This window comes from Cupressus sempervirens, chromosome 4, assembly GCF_028749045.1.
Source record: "Cupressus sempervirens isolate cs-2001-9-10 chromosome 4, ASM2874904v1, whole genome shotgun sequence".
Classification (NCBI taxonomy): domain Eukaryota; kingdom Viridiplantae; phylum Streptophyta; class Pinopsida; order Cupressales; family Cupressaceae; genus Cupressus; species Cupressus sempervirens.
The window spans coordinates 123164006-123185948 of record NC_143121.1 but is presented as its reverse complement, the minus strand read 5'-3'; the positions used below and the strand labels follow the sequence as shown (position 1 = coordinate 123185948).

At 35.3% G+C, this 21943-nt stretch overlaps 2 non-coding genes and 1 pseudogene across 2 annotated transcripts; 2 read left to right on the top strand and 1 right to left on the bottom strand.

Moving 5' to 3' along the window:
- The first annotated feature begins 10952 nt into the window (after positions 1–10952).
- Positions 10953–11026, top strand: TRNAI-AAU (transfer RNA isoleucine (anticodon AAU)). Its single transcript has one exon. It is a non-coding gene; the product is annotated as a tRNA-Ile (tRNA).
- Positions 11027–11510: 484 nt separating this feature from the next.
- On the top strand, positions 11511–11582 carry TRNAH-GUG (transfer RNA histidin (anticodon GUG)). The gene has a single exon. It is a non-coding gene; the product is annotated as a tRNA-His (tRNA).
- Positions 11583–13247: 1665 nt separating this feature from the next.
- On the bottom strand, positions 13248–21238 carry LOC149560234 (protein KINESIN LIGHT CHAIN-RELATED 2-like; annotated as a pseudogene).
- Positions 21239–21943: the final 705 nt, after the last annotated feature.

Here is a 21943-nt window from a genome sequence, read left to right as displayed (position 1 = left end):
TATCTGATATCCAATCGTCACTCCAAACACTAGTGTCAAATAAGCAAAATAATGGCTCATGGGTCTGTATTTTTTTTTAATATGGGGACACAGGTATCAGATATTCGATACAATATTGAATATCTAATATTTGTGGCTGTAATGCCCCGCTAAGGGATCCAAAGAATTAACCTAAAGTTTCACTAAGTTTGGTAGTATGTTTTTTTAAACATAAAAGTTAAACCGTTCACAACATACACATAGTAGCAGAAGCAATAACAACAATTCAATTGTAAGTATACATAAACATACATAACAGGTTACATCCTTTAAGAATCCCTTAACGTTGAATCACAATTATATCAACTAATATTAATTACATCTAACACCACATCCACATGGAATAATAATGAAAAGTCCAACGTTCTTAAAATAATATACTTGGTTCCAAATGTCCCATAGTAAATTACATTTCAAAATGCTCAATCATCCACTATACATGTCACATGGTATGAAAGACATACAAGAATATACATATGTGAAAATAAAGTACATCATCCTATTCTAATCCATGATGCAATAAAGTAAATGAAACCACATGTCATATGTGATACATCATCATAGAAGATACAAACATCCATCATAAAAGTTAACCATATATCATCAAACATAATTGTCTAAGTGCATGGTTCCTCCCAACCGTAAATAGCATCATTAGACCATCGTGGGCCCTAGCCATCCCTCCATGTGTAACATTCCAAATCACTGAAGAGATCATCAGTATTAACATAGTAGGAATGTCACTCGTAAAACATACTACATCATATGCAAAAAGCATTCTAACATACTACAACATGTGCATAAGAAATTTAATCATGCAAAGTAAAGCATAAGACACGTAAATAACATCATCTATCACATGCTAATCATCAATATAGAGAAACGTACTAGTAAATAACATCCATCATAAGATCCAAGAATAGAATGAAAGTAAATGCCAACAAAGAATGCTCTAGCCACGATGTCTTGGACGGATCTCAAATGGTAAGAGTAAAAAAAAGCACTACCACCCAACCGCATGGAACCTAAATGATCCACTCCCACTGCGCTAAGGAGATAATCTCAAGTCCCAAACCGGCTATCAAATCACATAGCACAAATACTCTCTAAGTCCAGGAATCCTAAAAGTATACTAACTCAAGGGTTCCAATCACAAACTGACATCTAATCCTAGAGGCACACAAAGACATGTAGGAAATCTACTATGTAAGCGAGAAAGTGTCATCACACGGATCATGCTAGAGTTACCCCAGTAGTCTCTCAATAGACCTTGACCCCATAGTGATCCCTATGCGGCCACTAGTATCCTCTCATACTGACGAGGCATACTACAGAATGCAAGGTCACAACAAATCGTTCTCTCTACTCCCATCTTAGTTTGTACTAGCACTCGAGGCATGGGCGAAAACAAAAACTTATCTTATTAGGTTCATTTAAGTCAATATTAGGTGTAATGTTTTTACTTATTAAACAACTTACAATGAGTTACCCTTGCAGCCACTTAGGGCCCTGGCCCCCATTGCAAGCCACTTCCCGACACTACAAGTAGATAACCTACCCTAAGCTCATGGAATCATAAATCAAAAATCACCACAGTCTTATAAAAATGATTTCAAAAATACCAAAAGATAATCCACAATAAGAGCATCAAATCTCCATGAGCAACTGAAAAACATCCATAGATAATCATGACCACAACAGTTCTCTATTGGCAACTGAAGGTATCACTAAGAGTCACAATATCCATTGGTTCTCAACAAGCAACCACAATGGCATATCAAGCAAATAATACTGATAGAAGACTCCAAAATGGTCGAGTCAAAACATGTCACAACATGACATCATCAAAATCAAATAAACAATTCAATCCCATCAAGGTGACTGGAAAGTAATCCAAATACAACTAATCGATACTCATAAATGATTACATAAATCATAGCTTACACAAGAAGACTGAAAACCATATCAATCAGCATGCCATCACATAACCATGGTTGGGTTTAAAAAGATCGAGATCAAAAAACATCATCATGACATCACAATCATAACCCTCGAGCCTCTGGTAGACGTCCTATAACTGGTCAACAACTAGTCAACCCAAAAATCAAAAACAAATAGCATAAAGAAAACACAAAATACAAGCACATGTTTGGGTTCGCTAAAATTGCATAGTTGAATTAAGTGTGGAGGTTTCAGTTTTCATTTAAGAGTTGAGTATTAAATGAAGGAACATTGTTCATCTTCTTTATAACTAACCTGTGTATTAGTTTTAATAAGTTAACATTTTTTCCCATGACTCTTAGAATTCAATTTTCTAAAGTGCTTATAGGATAAATACGTATTTGGACAATATTCCCCATCGAGTTCCATGACTACAGTTTATCCTCATAATAATCTATCATTTACAACTAGATTCAATTAAACAACTAGATTAAATTTATATTATAAGACTAAAATATTACAAAATGGTTAATTATTAAAAGAAGTAATCTATTAATAAAAATTTATTTATAATAAATATATTAATTAATATTATATAATAATTAATATTTAATAATATATAATAATTAATATTTAAAAGTTATTAATATTTAATAATTTTAATAACAATATAATATTAAAATCGAATTATTAATATCATTTTTAAAATTAAAAAAAAACACAATATTAACAAACCTTGTCGCAATACGCAGTACCTGCTATCACAGGCATTGCGCCAACAATAGGTACAGAGTACCCCTGTCATCGTAGTCCCTGCGACAGTAGGTCTCTGCCACCGCAGGGTAAGGGGTACGATTCATGCCCCCCCTCAATTCAATTAATTTTTTTTTAATAACATTTTTTCAAAAACATTTTTTCTTCCAAAACACGCATCAAAACAATTTCATTTTTAAATGTTTTTCCACTGCGACACTTTTTATAAAAAAATAGCATTTTTAACAAACATATATTTATATGTGTGTTTGTGTGTGTGTGTGTGTATGCAGATTTTTTAATAAATGGGTGAACCCACAATAATGGGTTCCACTTTAGTGGGATGAACAAAAAAGAAAAAAATTGCAAAATGAGAAATTGAGTTTACCATATGTTCACGCAAACACACTTATTGTGTTCGCGCGAACTTTTTTTAAATCATATTCACGCGAACATCTTTCGTATGTTCGCGTGAACATATGTGATAAATATGTTCGCACAAACATGATTTGCATGTTCGCGCAAACATACGTTCATGCGAACATGGTAAACATGTTCGTGCGAACGCCATGTTCGCACGAACATGCACAATCACAAAATATTCAACCTTTTTTTCTTTTCTTTTTTTTTTTCTCTTTTGACTACCATAATTGCAGGAGAATGATCTCCTACTATAAAATAAAAAATGTCAAAATGTGCTGCTCGGAGCAAGCTTTCCAACGACTATAATTTTAATACATAATTTAATCATTAAGACTTTCAAATATGAGTTTAACTCATTATAGGTTCATTACCGATTGAATATCAACTGACTTTGACACCTCGGGAAAATTAGTAAATTAGGTCAAAAAATTTTTGAAAAATATGGAGGCATTGGCTTATTGAGATACCTTTCTATTCAAAAAAAAAAAAAAATGGTTTATGATAAATTGACTTCAAATTATCTGTGTCAAACGGAACGTATGTCTGAATTACGGTTCATGTCACTTCAAAACTTCATAAACTATATAATATTCAACAAAAATAAATCAAACCAAATGCAAACACTGGATATTGATGTTACAAATCCAACGCCAAAAGAATTGCTTCATTATCATTTCTAGAAAAAAAAGTTATGAGTGTCAAACGGATTGTCACCCTTTAAAATATTGAATTTTATTGTGTACCACTTTTCAGAGGAGATAAAAAAAATTGACATAAATAAAAAAAAATTTAGATTAAAAAATAGAGTTACAAAGTAGGAACAAAGTATTCAAAATCACTAGTTTATGTCATCTTGAAATTATTTATAGTTTTGGAGATATAGTCACTTGAACGTGATGTTTGTTGCAAAAATATTGATTTCAGTGTCAAAATTGGTCAAAAAGTGGAACCCATTATTGTGAGATCACCCAAACACTACATCATTTTTTTTTAAATGCAGTTTTATATATATATACTTTAAAAAGAAACATTTACAATAACGCTTGCAAACATATACATAACTTTTTAAGCAAAAAAGGTTTTCCAATTCTATAAATTAAGAATTTTCCTTTAAAGATCATTCTCTAATTTATCTATTAATCTTTCTAATAGGTTTGTCCATAAGCATCTGAAAACCCTAGCCCCATAGATTCTTCAGATCTATGCATCTTGGATTTCCTCATATAGAAATTTAACTACCCATGACAAGAATGCATACAACCAAGATATTCTACACATGAAATCCTTAGAAAGTATTCAGAAGACACGAAGAAGACAGGAAGTGCAAGTAGTGAAATATCATATGCAAAAATCACGAGTGTCTACCTGGACACTAATGCTAAATCACTTTTCCTCAGAATCTACAGAGCAAGCTCCTTCCTTCTCCAACGTTTCCAGGTCCTCCAAACATGCTCTCCCCGAGCTTCTAAGAGTGCCTAAATATAAAGAACTCTCAGAAAGCACCTAGAATGTCTCTAGAAACAACCAGAAGATGAGATAAGCATTGACAACTAAGCACAAGTCTTTTCCAACCTTCTAGATGAGTCATAAGGTTGTAGACACCATGTGCTTAATTTTGTGTGCTAACTCCTGTATTGTTGCCATATGTGCAATCAAGGGAGGTGCTTACTCCTAGGTAAACTTATAATTTTTATTTTTATTCTTTTATCATTTCTATTATTATTATTTATTTATTATTTATTTATTATTTTTATTATTATTATTAATTTTAATTTCTTTTATTTAATTCTTTTACTCAATTAATTTCTCATTTAATTAATTAAAATCAAAATATCAAAATATCATCATATTATATTAATTTTTCCCAAAAATAATTAAATTATTAATTAAATCTTTTAATTTTAGACTTAATTAATAGAAAATTCACCAAAGACCTTCAAGATAAAATATGAAAATCCATCATAGAACAATCCATACAAAATCAGTCTAAGGGGTTAAAATCATGAATTATGTCATCCGACGCATTTGGAAGGTAAAACATCTCTTATACTTGTCCTAACTTTCTAGGACAAATGGTTTAAGGGTTTAAGATTTGGACTTGAGAATTTATCTCCCCTCTCTTACCATTGAGATAGTGTGATAGGGTATGCTTATCTTGGAAATTTAGGGAAGTCGATACCCGGTACCTGCAACTTGCATAAAATTTATGCATGTACATACTAATATATATATGCTAAGCTAAACAGGCAATGGCAGGAAGTGGTGCATCACATAGATCTCGACTCGTAGGCGAGTACAACTCCCTTCCTTAACCACATCAGAAATGCCATACATAAAGAGAACAAACATGCACACCATTCACATGCAAGTATGGGGTAAGTATCCATAAGAAAACACATGTGATAATAAACCATCTAACTAATCATCATCAATAAGTGGATATAATGTAATAAGCATCATGCATACATGAAATGTAGAATCTAAATAATCACATCATATATCAACTGAATTTATAACACAATATCTGATAGTCTCAAAACAATGCTACTAACCATCAACATAGAACTAGTCTAATAAAGTTCAACCATGATAGCAACAATGTATTTAGAAAAATGTGAATGAGGGCAGGCACTACAATGGCGGTTAACACAATGCGTATATTATATATTATATTATAATATATTAGTTTTTTATTATTATATTATATATTTTTTATATTATATTACATTACTATATATTATAATATAAACTATTATATTATATTATAATATATTATTATATTATTATAATATTATATTATTATATTATATTATTATTATATTATATTGTTATAGTATAATAATATATTATATTATTATAATATAATGTATTATTATAATATAATTATATTATATTATATTATTATAATGCATTATATTATATTATTATAGTTTATAATATATTATACTATTATAATATAATAATATTATTATTATATTATAGTATAATAATTATAATTATTATATGATTATAATGTCATATATCAGATATCTGATAATATCGGATATCCAATATCATATCGAATATCCAATAAGGCTTGGCCTTACTTTCCAGGTTTGGTGCTTGGATAGGTGAAAAAAAGTTGGAGCAAATTTTGAAGAATTTTTAAACATCTTTAAACTCTATTTTTTTTCACATTGCCACTTTTTGGCACACCATGATCCTGCACATACCCATGTGTCTTATTGTGATCATGTTATGGCTTGAATTGGAAACAAATGTCTTCTTTTTGGTCCCTCATCTTTGTGCACTTACCCACTAATATTGGCATAGTTTGTCAACTAATGTGTATTACTAATTATAATAATACCCTACATCACATCGAGCACATTGAGTGCTCTTTAATTCCTTAGACCATCATCAAAAAAAAATATGGAGACATTGGACCTTCATCTGAAAGTGATGTTTCCCTACATGACCAAAGTCTTTTCGATGATATTAAGACATTTATCATCCTATCTTGTGTAGAAAAATCATTTTAGGACAATTAATTTATTGATCAAAATCATTTTCACCTATTGCTTCTTAGGAATTTTGTGTTGCTTCATTTAAAGCTTATAAGGATTCTTTGAAGTATGACCATTTATGATTCTTTGAGTGTTTCTTCCTAAGGGGAGGAATGGTGTTCAACAATTGTGGACCATATTCTACATCCTAGTTTGAGCATCTACCATTGACTACACATTGTGGAAGAATATAATGTTTCTTCCTTTTCATTTTCTATGTGACCTTCTTACAGTTAAAGACACTACAACATAGTAATTTCAATGCATAACTATTGTGAATTTTGGGGGAGGGGGCGGGGATTTGTTCCCATTGGATTTTATCTCTTTCCTATTTCTTTTCATTAGGTTTTTTGCTTAGTTAAACTTGGTGGGGGGATGAGGATAGTGCAACTTCTAATTGTTTGTTATTTATTATATTTTTGTTTGTTATTTATGGTGATTGGATCAGTTACATGTTAGTCATGGTGATTTTCATTTAAGGAGACAAAGGAAATTTTCAATTTAATCCACTCCATCTCTTCCAGCTCCATGCCACCATGTTATGCATTAGTTATAGTTGTGTGTTGGTTCTCTTCATATAAATCTTGCTTTTTGCAACTATAAATGATGAGGATTTCAATTTACTCACTTTTTTTAATTTGCAAGTTTTTTTTCTCTTTTTAAACTAGATCCATAATTTGATTTATAGTATCAACTAAATTTTTTATAGTATGGAACATGTTATCTTAGGTTAATCCCTTATTAGGAAAATTAAATAATGATGATAGATGTCAAAGGCAGACATACAAAAACATGCATGTAATTTTAACCAAGATAAGTTGGACTTGATAATTTGCCCCTTTGAAAATCATAGCATGTTGTAATTATTTCATGTTACTCAAATTACATTTAAATTAATGAAAAATTGAATTTATTGAAATATCACGACAAATCTACATATTATATAAACACGTGTTAAGTTTGCTCAAAATGATTATTTGGAAGGGCCCAGATATTTAGACTTTCAATTTAGTAGCTAGAGATTATTATGGCTCATTTCCATATGTTTTAGAATTGAACAAAAGCCAACATTTTTAAGATATGTAATAATTATATGGAGGTGTCTGCAAATTTATTAGTGTATTTGGAACATTCTAACAAATTGAACACAAAAACAAATAAGAAATAATATGACTTTAACAAATTTTAACATATAAATTTATAATTATAATTTATAGTAATTGTTAAAATTGTGTGTGTGTGCGTGTGTAATATTTAAATGCAAAATAGACAAGAGTCTACAACATAATAGTAAATTGTAACTTTCTTATTGGAAAGGTCTTAGGTAAATATATGCTTATTTTAAGTATTGGAACAATTAAAATTATAAACTTTATTAAATAATAATAAAACATAAATTTTTATTTGTAAAATTTCTTACTAAATGTTTTTATAGTTTTAATAATACTAATACTAATGATAAAGATATTTAAAAATTAGAAGTAAGAGCTAAATCGGTAAGAAAATTTAATAATCCATACAAGTCTCATGAAATGTCCCTTTCTCTAATTTTATATGATATTTCAAGCCTCAAATCAGATCTTTAAAATCAAACGACCAATATTTCAAAAATCCACCAATTTCTCAATAAACTCCAAATTGGGTATGCCAGAAATAGTGTCAAAAGTTTCACAGCTTCACCTATTATTAATAAATCTGAAAGTGGACATTTTTACAGAAATTTGAGCAGCATAACAGCCTATAAAATGACATTTCTAGATCTGTATAATATGCACACAATAGCTCCCAAACAGAAGACAAAAACAATGCTCATCGGGCTCCCGAAAATAGCACAAAATAGCCCAGAATCATCACAAAAACTTAATAATATATCACAAAAGTAAAATCATATCCAAATACATATTTCTAGCTCTATTTTAACATTTAAAAGTCTAATATACTGCAGCAACCCAAACTGATATGAAATACTCAACCAGAAACACCAAACCCTTACAAAAATTACACTCGAAAACTTACAAATCTGCACTGTTCAGCACAAAAGAAAACTCTGCATGAGCATGCACATGGAATGGCTTCAAAATCATGTCCTTAGCCTTCCTGAAAACTTGCAAACTCTCGTTCTTGGGTCTCCTTCTTCACAGGTTTGGCAGCCTCTGAAAAACAACAAAGCAATGCGCAAAAATCAAGTTCTAGAATCAGCCCAAAATGCCTCCAAACCCCTTAAAAGAGGGCATAACCCTAACTCACGTCCAAGAGGGGTTAATAAAACATATTTTAATAATAATCTTCATTTATTAGTCCATTAGCTTCCAAAGATTATCCCATTTTTTCCAAAACTTCACCTTTTTGGACCTACCTGCCTTAGCAAAGATTATTATTTTTAATTATTTGAAAAGGGGACATGACATCTCAAAACACATTAAAAAAAGTAATAGTCCTTTAGGTCCGTTTGGCGAGCGGAATACAAGCGGAATAGGCATATGTAAATTTCAAAAAAATTGAATTCCTCGTTTGAATGCACCAAAACGGAATTGGAATACGAAGTAAAAATGGAATACGTTTTCCATTTTTTGCCTAAAAATGAAGTTTTGCAATTCCACCAAAATAGGTGTTATTGGAATATGCATTCTTATTCCATTTTTTTACTTTTAGAAAACATAAATTTTGGGGTCCGCGAATTTCCATCAAATATTGGTGAACCAAACGGATAACAAGAATACGTAGCCCCATTTTCTATTCCATAATACATATTCTAGAATATGTATTCCAGAATACGTATTCCTATTCTCACAGCCAAACGGCCCTTAAATTTATTATTATGATTGATTTATATTGCAAACTAATAAAAGACTGAGTGGCCGCTGGTAGAGTTTTCAAAAAATCTGAAACTAAAATGCGACGGCAAAAAGAATTCAAAAATCTAAAAGTTTCAGAATAGCCGTTGGAAGAATTTTCAAACAATCTGAAACTAAAATGCAACGGCCTAAAGAACTTAAAACTAACATTTTGAAACCAAAATAGCCGCTGCAGGGAGCGGGGTAAAGCATATCAGGTAAAGATTCTTTCCCTTCGATATTTGCATCTGATTGTTTATTCTCTGCTAGCAATATTTTATTTTGTTAATTTGCTTAGCCCCATCAGAATATTTGTTTAGTCCTTTTCTGAGTGGTGTTCTTGGTATTTTATCTTTGCTGGTTTGTCTGTTCGTGCTGTTGTCTGCTTCCACAGCGTACATGCTGGTCTTGTTAATTGTTTTAAAATATGTGATGGTAGATGAAGAAGTAGGGCAGTGAAAGGAGCAGCGATAGAAAGCAGAAAAAGAGGAAGAGGAAGAGGAAGAGGAAGAAAGAAGCAGCGAGAGGAAGAGGAAGAGGAAGAAAGAACGAAAGAATTTGATAAGTTTGAAATGTTGTAACTGATAATTAAATGAATTTCTAGTTATCAGGATTGCCTATAGCCTGAGATCATTGAAGTGGGTGCGCTTGATGGGTCTGCAAAGAAGTACAGAAATGATCTAAAAGCTATCAGATTTCCACAATCCATCAATGTTGTGATTTGCTATCTGGATTTGATTGTGTGATCAATTTTTTACATCAACGTTTCGGATCACACTCCGTGATCCATCATCAGGATGCATACTGAAATGATCTGTTATGGACATGCATTTGATGTTTTAGATTGTTTTGATCAGCATTGATTTATGACAAACTCCTGGTTTATTACATTGTTATTTTGGATATAAATTAATTAAAATTAGATGTAAGCTCTATTTTTACTGTAGGCTATAACCTCTTTTTAGAATGTAGCAAACTAACAGAATGGAATTATGTAGGAAATTAGGCATGAAGGATATTTGCCCTTAATTGCCATTGTCTCTGCCTTGTGCAGAGAAAGTGGAGGAGGATGTATTGCAAACTCTATTTCTTCCTCTTCAGCTATCAACACCACTTTGGATTGAATGTCAAAACCACCGGGGAGGAAATGAGAGAAACAGAGGTTGAAAATTTTCAGATATGCTGACATGTATCACATGCAAGAGTTTTTCCTTCCCCATTTCTTCTATTTCTGATTATTCAATTATTCCCCATTTTTCCAGAAAAAATAGATTTCTGCTAATATGTTCAAACAAAACATAAATACCAAATTCCAATACTACATAACCTCTTTAATCAATTCCAAATAATATGATTTGGATTTTAATTGATTGGATGCACACTTCCAAGATTCAATAAATATTACAATTCCTAAACAGGCCTATTAGCTCAGTTGGTTAGAGCGTCGTGCTAATAACGCGAAGGTCGCAGGTTCGAGACCTGCATAGGCCATCTGAATGGGTTACAATGTTTTCTTTGTAACTATTTTAGGCGCTAACCATGTCGTTTTGGCATAAGAATAAGTAATTGCACCAAAATTTAGCTTCATTGTGACCAAATTATAGGTTTTCCTCTCCCTTCTCACAAATCATGAATGGCAATGGGTATTTAACAATGTTTTGGATTGCCAAAGAATTAGATGAGAAGTATAGAAGAAACAAATTGAAATCTGAAAAGATATTTCAAAGCATTTCATTATTCTTCTCTGATTTACTGGAGGATGAAACGCAAATAGTTGAATAATTGGAAGTATTGTACAGTGTTTCCACTTTTACTTGGGACCATGTAATGTTCGCCAGTTATTTTTATGGATGAACATTACGCTGTCCAGCTCGAACAAAATTGCTATTGCAGAACATAAAATGAATGTAAATCCCATCAGATCTGCTACCCGACAGGTTAATACCGTAATTATTTAAAACTTTGGCCATCAGTTGTGGCTGTAGTTTAGTGGTAAGAATTCCACGTTGTGGCCGTGGAGACCTGGGCTCGAATCCCAGCAGCCACAATATTTTCCATACTGACTCTGGGATTTTGTTGTAATTTGCTACAACATGGTAAACACTTTTATTTTCTGATGGAGTGAAATTGTCCATTCGATTCCCATTTGCAAAGCATGAGGCTCATTAAACACTTATTAGCTGTATTTAAAGAAAATGTTCAAAAAAAAGTTTTATAAGCTTAAATGATCTAAAATCATATCTGTCGGCATTGGTGTTAATATGCTGATAGTAATATATAATTATTATATGATATGTTACAGAAAATCTCAAAATGGTGGATGGTATAGTTAGTTTATTGATACATTATTTCTCAGCATGGAGACTTCACTCATGGTAGGGATTACACTTTCCTTGGTAGCCACTATGCCTTTGGAATAGGTTTTCAATACACATTTCGATCTATTCTAAAAACATTCAAGCACATACAATAGCCTGGTGTAAAGCCTAATTCCACAAATCTTACTAGAATTCTCCCTGTCTAGTGAAATAGGAATTCTAAACTTGGGTATGAACGTCCATCAAAGTATAAATGATTGTAAAATTTTGTCAGATGTTGTTATTAGAACTATGCTGATAGAAATGTAGAAACATTGCGAGAGCAGTCAAATGTTTGATAAAGTACCTCACAGAAACGTGGTCCGATGAGATTTTAAAACATTTCAATCAAAATTTCAAAATGGTATATGTATAGACAAGCTGGGAGCTTTGGAACAGGCTACTAACATCCATCAAAACATAAAGGAGGGTAAATTTGCCACAGAAAGCCATTTCAATCAACATTGAGCTCTACTTTATATGAAGAAAAGTTTCAAGATTTGAAATAAAATAAATCATTCAGTGCTGCTATGGCTGTGTTCACATTTCATCAAGATCTTTCAGCAGAAAACCTAAGGTCATATAAATAAACAAGTGTCCAATTCATTAAAAAAAAAAAAAGAAACTATATAAACTGGTAAAACCATACTTATCAATCATGTTACTACCATTGACGCTATTACAGGCTCTAAAGTTTTATGAAAGTTCAAATGACTGAAAATCATGCTTCCAGTTGGACTGCAAAGAACCTTATTGTCATAAAATAAACCAATTCCATCAGATCGTTTAGTTCCAGTTTAGGGATTCAAGTTTTATATCACGACCATTCAACCTCTCATATACTAAAATACTTAGATCTGCACTATATTATAGAAAGAATTTAGAAAGCTAAAATAGTCATAGAGCTTACCCAATACCTAATTTAGAAAGCTAAAGTAGTGGAGGCAATCTCAAGCCAAAATTGACTGTGGAATAATGTGCATAATCACTACGACGATCAGAGGAGGATAGAAAAGAGCATAAAATGATGACAGACAGAATAGTAACCACTCTCACCAGAGATTTAATTTCTTTTCTTTTTTCCACAACCTGTTGCACCTTCTTGAATTTACCCATTGGCATGCCCATGATAATTCTCAAACTAAATTCTCTCTCTTTTCTATAAATGTTAAATGATTTTTCCACCGTACCTAACTAGCACGCACTTGTGACATTTTTATAGTTCGTGACAATTTACAATAGGAGCATATATAACCGAAGCCTCTGACTTAGAGATGGGTAAATTTGCACTAGAAACTTGTTGCCACTGGGCTCTTGGTTCAGCAATATTTCTCTTCATGGTTAAGTTCGTGGCTACTAAATGAAACATGTGTGCACAGTGATCCTTAAAACTGCCAGAGCTCTATGGTATTGGTGCATGATTTACCTTCCCTGCATCATAAGTTCCAGCTAGATTGCTGCTAATAGCCAGCTTGTCAGCATGGTGACGACCGCAAATTTCCTCCATGATACTCCTGGCTTCTTCAAAATTCGCAGCTGCACTGAGACCAATACAAGCTAATCCTAACAGCCATGTCTTTTTATCGGCACCAAATCTAAGCTTTGATATTTTCCAGTCATGAAGAATAACACCACCATCTAAGCCTCAATGCCACCTACTGCACTCTGCTGCCTAGGAGTGTTTTCCATTATTTCAAGAGCGTTTTGTAGAAGACTAAGTGGCTGTTTTTTTTCACCCATATTTTTGTAGCAATCATGCTGGAGTGAGCAACCCCTTGTCCATAATCATAGTGGTTCTTAGCCTCACTAAATTTTCCAGTTCTTAGATATAGCCTCATATAGGTCAGCAAGACTTGCGTTCACGGAGGCTACTATGGTTTGCCCTTGTCCATACTCATACTTAAAGAATACAAGTGCTTTATGGTAAGAAAATATGGCCTCATCATAATGACCTAGAGCTACATAAGAATCTCCAATGGTACAGTCCACAAATGCCACTTCAATCTCTTTTCCATTTGCTAACAGGGATGCACTAGCAAGAACAAGATTCTGCAATGCTCCCTCATGCCCACTTTTCCCTCGAAGAATCAATGACATTAACCTTCTTTCTGCAACCTCTTGCAATATGCCATGAATGCTCAGAGCTTGGTCACATAGCTCCTCTCTGTGAACTGCAACATCTATTTCAGAATTAAAGATGGAAAGTGATCCCTTAAGTACTGGGATGGCTTCATCATAATGCCCAAGATTAGAGCAAGATGCTGCCAGAAGATGGAGGCTAATTACAAGATCAAGGGTAACATCGGAAACTGTGAAGTTCTCAAAGAACTCTGCCGCTTTTAGGGGATAAACCCTGGCCTTGCATGGATTCTCACCAGAGGCGTTAAGTGGCTTGAGCCATCTTTTTAGAAGAAGTCCTATTTCTGGATTGTCTGGGAGCAGAAAACTCCCATCTTCATCATCTTTCTCGATTACCGCTTTCCTCAAGACTTCTTGCTTCTTGATATTTTTATCAAAACAAGCCTGTGGAGGTTTTTCATGGCTACTTCTCACCAGTCTCGAAGTTGTTTCAAGTTTCAGTAGTGATGCAGGAGCATCCAGAGGTATAAGGGCAATCCTGTGTCACCCAAAAAAAATGTACTTAGACTTAGTTTCTGTTTTATGTCTTTACATTTTTGGATACCCATTTGGCTCAAATAAAGGTTCCAACTCTCATAGTTCAACTATCAGTGCATTTGAAAATCTCGAAAAAATAGGAGCATGCAATTTGACCATCATTTTGGTGACCTAGAAGGTGCGACTTGGCCAGATGAATGTAATTGAGATTTAGAGCATTCCAGAAAAAGAATCAGGTCAAAAGGCCCCACGGTTTGAAAGTTATTGCAGTTTTTTGGGTTTTGGAGACCTCCTAAGAATGCTTCAAGTCAGGTTTGGGGCATTAAATGACCTCGAAAAGGGACAAAAAATGGGGGACGAGTGAAGCTGTCCATAGGGCTATAGAGCGCTTCGAGAGCTTTCCGAAAATGTAAACGGTTCGTCAATCGGACCTACGGTTCAAAAGTTATGCCTCCCGGAAGTTCGGCTACCGTTTCTGGATTCTTCTAGATTTGCACCGACTTCTAACGCAGCTTCTGGAACCTTCCATTTTGTCGGTGGATGCCTACTAGCACTTTCTAGAATGTACTCCTAGTCCTTAACCCTCCGGAGTCTATTTAAGGAGATTTCTGGCATTGTAAAAGGCAGTTCGGATTGGAGCTTGAGAGGAGGTGCTAAATGGAGAAATATTCTCCAGAGTTATGCTATTGTAAGCCCGTAGGGCATGTTTTGAAGTTTATTTTCTCTGCACTGTTTGTACTAGCTTATTTTCTCAGTTAATATAATTCCTCTTTTCTATTGTGTCCATTCTGTTGTTGGGTTGTGTCCCCATCAAGTGGTATCAAAGCAGGTCTTCCTGAGTGTGTAGACAGAGCGCCGACTGTGAGGCAGTTTGCACCAGGACTGTGTGGTTGTGGGTTCGAGTTAGAAGATGCCTCCACGAAGAGAGCATGGCGGAAGGGCCAGAGCTATTGATCCTGAGGAGGTTAGAGCCCTCCAAAGACAAGTACAAGCATTGCAAGAGGAGCTTCGTAGAGGAGCAAATATTGCCGCAGATGACAATAGTGAGGATGACAATGAAGAGGAAGTTTTGGAAGTTGACGGGGAAGTTCTGAATCCTGTAGAGGAAAGGCTTTTTAGGGCCATTACTAGGTTTGGGAAAAGACCTACAATTGAAGTGGGTATATTTTTGGGAAATTTGAAACCAGATGAGTTGATCAATTGGATCAATGAACTAGAAGAATACTTTGAGTATGAGGATATAAGGGACCCAGATAGGGTTAAGTTTGCAAAGGCCAAACTGAAAGGCCATGCCAAAATCTGGTGGCAAGAGGTTCAACTGGAAAGACTTAGAAGAGGAAAGGAGAAGATCACAAGATGGGATCGCATGGTGGACAAATTGAAGAAGCAGTTCATTCCTGTGGACTACGAGCTTGATCTGTTTAAGAAGATGCATGGGTTAAAGCAAGCAGGAAGATCAATCCAAGAATATACAGAGGAGTTTTACCGACTCCTGATTAGAGCGGGGCATGCGGAAGCAAATAAGGAGAAGGTTGCTCGTTATATCAGTGGGTTACGACCTAGCATCCAGGAGGAATTAAGTCTGGTAAGAATGACTAGCGTTGAAGAAGCATACCAGTTTTTCCTACAAGTTGAAGAGAAGCTAAGTAAAAGGTTTGAAGGAAGACAAAGAGGGCGCGGTCAAGGAGGAAGGGGAAGCGGTAGATCATCTGGAGGCCACAATGAAACTCAAAAGAAAAATGAAGATGAGGGTACTAGCAGGAACCAGAGGAATGAGGGTTTCAACCGCTCCCATGATCAAGATATTGGAAATCAAAGAGGAAGAGGTAGAGGACGTGGACAAGGAAGAGGAGGCTTCCATGGTACCTGTTTCCATTGCAATGAAGAAGGTCATCGTGCCTTTGAATGCCCTCAACGACAAGGAAGGACAGATAGGAGAGCTGAGGGCCAAGCTAGGGTTGCTCATGTGGATGAGGATGCACAATCATCACATTCAGAGGATGCAGAAAGAGGAGAGACCTTGGTAAATGAAAGAGTCCTACTAAGTGGTGAAAATGAACCAGGACAACGGAGGAGTTTGTTCCGTACCAGATGCAAGTGTGAGGATAAATGTTGTGATGTGATCATTGATGGTGGTAGCACTGATAACTTGGTATCAGAAGAGATGGTCTCTAAGCTGAAGCTCAAGAGGGAGAAACATCCCCAGCCCTATCGAATTTCTTGGGTAAAAGATGATCATAAGGTCCTGGTAAGTGAACAATGTTTAGTAAAATTCAAAATTGAGAGTTACCATGATGAAGTTCTCTGTGATGTTATTTCGATGGATGTTTGCCATATATTGTTGGGTAGACCATGGCAGTTTGATAGACATGCAATACATGATGGACATGCAAACACATACTCTCTGACAAAGGATGGAGTTCGCCACAAATTGAAGCCCATGAAAAAGGAAGGTGAAAAGGTATGTAGCAGTGCTAGGATTTGTCTTGTTGATGGAAGGAAGTTTTTAGATGGCATGAAACATCAGCGTATGTGCTATGCTTTGATTCCTAGGAAAGATAAAGAAGGTAGTAGTGAAATACCATTTGAAGTTTCAGATTTACTAGGAGAATTTGGAGGTATTATCTCTGATAATGTTCCAGATGGATTGCCACCAGTAAGGCAAATCAGTCATCAGATAGATCTGATTCCAGGAGCTAGTTTTCCTAACAAGGCTGCTCACAGGATGACTCCTACTAAAACAGAGGAGCTAAATAGACAGGTTCAGGAGCTGTTGAGGAAGGGCTTGATTCGAGAGAGCCTGAGTCCATGTGTAGTACCTGCAGTACTTGCACCAAAGAAGGATGGAGAGTGGAGGATGTGTACAGATTCTCGAGCTATAAATAGGATAACCATCAAGTACCGATTTCCTTTACCAAGGATGGATGATCTTATGGATTGCTTGAGTGGAGCTCAGTACTTCACAAAGATAGATCTGAAGAGTGGCTATCATCAAATACGGATTCGAGAAGGAGATGAGTGGAAAACAGCCTTCAAGACCAAGGAGGGTCTTTATGAGTGGTTAGTCATGCCCTTTGGATTGATGAACGCCCCAAGCACCTTCATGCGGCTCATGAATGAGGTACTTAAGAAGTTCTTGGGAAAATTTGTTATTGTCTATTTGGATGATATTTTAATTTTCAGCAAGACTTTGGAAGAACATTTGCTGCATATTCGTAGTGTCCTTGAAAGGCTAAGGGAAGAGAAACTGTTAATTAATCTAAAGAAGTGTGTCTTTGCAAAAAGGGAGTTAGTCTATTTGGGATTTGTTATATCACCTGAAGGTCTCAAAATGGATCCAGAGAAGGTAAAAGCCATCTTGGAATGGCCTACTCCAAGGTCTGCTACTGAGGTAAGATCATTTCATGGTCTGGTTAGTTTTTACAGGAAGTTTATTAAGAATTTCAGTGGCATATGTGCACCTCTAACTAATACAATAAGAGGGGATAGAAAAGAGTTCAAATGGACTGCAGCAGCTGCGAGAAGTTTTGAATTGCTGAAGAAGAAGGTGACTGAACAGCCTGTGTTGGCACTTCCAGATTTTAGAAAAGTATTCTAGGTGGATTGTGATGCTAGTGGTAGCGCTATTGGGGCTGTATTAAGCCAAGAAGGTAAGCCTATTGCATATTTTAGTGAAAAATTGAATGATGCAAAGAAGAAGTATTCTGTTTATGATCAAGAGTTCTATGCAATAGTTCAGGCCTTAAAGAAATGGAGGCATTATTTATTGCCAAAGGAATTTTTTTTGTATACTGATCATCAGGCATTACAGTACCTAAATAGCCAAGGTAAATTGAATCAGAGGCATATGAAGTGGGTAGAATTCTTGCAGAGTTATACATTTGTGTTGAAGCATAGAAGTGGAAAATCTAACAGGGTTGCAGATGCATTAAGTAGGAGACAACTATTGCTTACAACAATGCAGGTTGAAGTCGTTGGGTTTGATGAACTCAAGAATTTGTACCCCGAGGATCCTAATTTTGTTGAAGCATGGAAAGCTTGTAAAGAACCTGTTGATGTAGATAGAACCAAGTGGTTAGACTATTTGATTTAGGATGGCATGTTGTTCAAAGGTAGTCAATTGTGCATTCCAAGGAGTTCCATGAGGGAAAATCTGATTAAGGAGAAACACAGTGGAGGGATGGCAGGACATTTTGGTCGGGATAAGACCATTGCCATTCTTAAAGAACATTATTTTTGGCCTCAAATTACACAGGATGTGAAGAAGTTTGTACTGAGTTGCCAGGTTTGTCAAGTTGCCAAGGGGTTTAGTCAAAATACTAGCCTATATCAGCCATTGCCTGTTCCATCAAGGCCATGGGAGGACATAAGTATGGATTTTGTTCTTGGATTGCCAAGGACACAAAGGGGTAATGACTCAGTATTCGTGGTGGTTGATAGGTTCTCCAAAATGGCACATTTCATTCCATGCCACAAAACTCATGATGATGTCCATATTGCAGACTTGTTTTTCAAAGAGGTGGTAAGACTACATGGTCTTCCAAGGAGTATAGTTTCTGACCGAGATACTAAATTTGTGGGGTATTTCTAGAGGACATTGTGGAAGAAGTTGAGAACAGACTTGAAATTCAGTTCCACGCATCACCCACAGACTGATGGCCAAACAGAAGTGGTAAATAGAAGTCTAGGCAATTTGCTGAGATGTTTAGTTGGAGATAAGCCCAAGGGATGGGATTTGATTCTACCACAGGCAGAGTTTGCTTATAATAACTCTATAAATAGGAGTACTGGAAAATCACCATTTCAAATTGTATATGGAAATAGCCCAAGGACTGCACCAGAATTGAGGAAGATAGAACAAGCGGAGAGAACAAGTGCTGAAGCCGAGGAATTTGCTGAACACATCAAGCGTCTACATGAGGAGGTTCAAGCACACATTATCAAGATGAATCAAGAGTATAAAGCTAGGGCTGATCAAAGGAGAAGACATAAGGAATTCCAAGTAGGGGATCTTGTCATGGTGCACTTACGAAAAGGAAGATTTCCAGTTGGTACTTACAACAAGCTGAAAATGAAGAAATTTGGCCCCTGCAAAGTTTTGAAGAAACATAACTCAGGAAATGCATATGAGGTGGAGCTGCCAGATGGTATTCACATTTCTCCCATTTTCAACATTGCAGATTTAACAGAGTATCATGATGATGGTGCAGATGAGGAGCTGGTTTTAGAGCCATGCCCAATTCCTGCTTCTAAGAAGGAGGAGATAGAAGACATTCTAGATCATCGTGTGGGTAGGAGTACCAGAAACAGGCAGTATGAAGAGTATTTGGTCAAATGGAAAGGACGATCGATCAAAGACTCAACTTGGATTTCAGCAGCTGAGGTTTCCCATTTGGAATTTCCTCTACCATCCATAAAGTGACAGGGTCACTTTTCAATCTACCCTGGGTGTCTGATGCGGGAGCATCCAGAGGTATAAGGGCAATCCTGTGTCACCCAAAAAAATGTACTTAGACTTAGTTTCTATTTTATGTCTTTACATTTTTGGATACCCATTTGGCTCAAATAAAGGTTCCAACTCTCATAGTTCAACTATCAGTGCATTTGAAAATCCTGAAAAAATAAGAGCATGCAATTTGACCATCATTTTGGTGACCTAGAAGGTGCGACTTGGCCAGATGAATGTAATTGAGATTTAGAGCATTCCAGAAAAAGAATTAGGTCAAAAGGCCCCATGGTTTGAAATTTATTGCAGTTTTTCGAGTTTTGGAGACCTCCTAAGAATGCTTCAAGTCGGGTTTGGGGCATTAAATGACCTCGAAAAGGGCCGAAAAATGGGGGATGAGCAAAGCTGTCCATAGGGCTATAGAGCGCTTCGAGAGCTTTCCGAAAATGTAAACGGTTCATCAATCGGAGCTACGGTTCAAAAGTTATGCCTCCCAAAAGTTCGGCTACCGTTTTTGGATTCTTCTAGATTTGCACCGACTTCTAACGCAGCTTCTGGAACCTTCCATTTTGTCGGTGGATGCCTACTAGCACTTTCTAGAATGTACTCCTAGTCCTTAACCCTCCGGGGTCTATTTAAGGAGATTTCTAGCATTGTAAAAGGCAGTTCGGATTGGAGCTTGAGAGGAGGTGCTAAATGGAGAAATATTCTCCAAAGTTATGCTATTGTAAGCCCGTAGGGCATGTTTTGAAGTTTATTTTCTCTGCACTGTTTGTACTAGCTTATTTTCTCAGTTAATATAATTCCCCTTTTCTATTGTGTCCATTCTGTTTTTGGGTTGTGTCCCCATCAAGTAGATCCAGTTTCTGAAATCTCATCGTTGCTGTTGGGATGTTTCTGTTGGCTTAGAGGACTGCTAGAAACCCTCCTCATAACCTTATCGGGATACTTAATAGGGAATTGACTAAATGATTTCCTTGGCTCAAATACACTTGTGTAGTTTCCCTAGTGTCAAAAGACCTAGCTAAGCTGCAGGCAAATACATTTGAAACTCTGTCCGAGAATGATTCCTTAGATCTATTATGTACACTCATGAAGTTATCTGACACATTAGAAGAAGAAGGTCTTTGAATCCCTGAATGCCCCGACTTAGAAGAAGGTCTTTGGATTGTTCAATACATCGGTTGGGTTTTTGTGCGTTCTTGTGCGTTCTATTATCTCCATAAGTTGCAGATGGTTTTTGGAATGCTTCGGGCTAGTTGAACCTCTCTGTGGCTTATCCATGGGTTTTAGTGGCTTCGTAGAGAGTTCACTGCAAACTTATATGATGAAATAGCTGAAGATGACAAAAGTATACCCCAAGCCTTTGACTCGGAGATGGCTAAGTTTGCAAGGCTAGTTTTGACTGAGGCTTCACTTGTAGCTTATAAGTCATCAAGATGTAGATTTATTTGCAGGAGCCACTCAGCCAAACAAATGAAAACAAAAACATAGAAAATTAATTTAGTTTAAACAAATAGTGTATGGGTATATATGCTTGACAATGTCTTTTGTTTTTTCACTAAATGTGATATTTAATGCATATTTAATGCATATATGTTCATATATTATAGATTGCATTTTTGTTTTCTATATTGACATAGTAAAGTGAGATTTGAGATTGCAGATTTATGTTTGATTCAAGGGGCATGTTATAGACAAATATGCTAGAATCTCACACACAAATTTATTATAATCATTTCTGAATTGATTAAATAAATCATATCTGTTGGATAAATTCCTCAATCAAAAGTTTTTATCAATTATGTCTTATGCATAATGAAAGAAAAGGAAGTTTCCATGCCCCAAACCTAAATTGCTTACACCATGAAACTCTCTCCACTTAAGAATTTTGGGTTAGGATTTGATAAATATGAAATTATCTAATTGAGGAAGAAAAAAGTATAGAAAGTATGAACTACTTCATTAGATTGAATGGGTGTGAGCTAG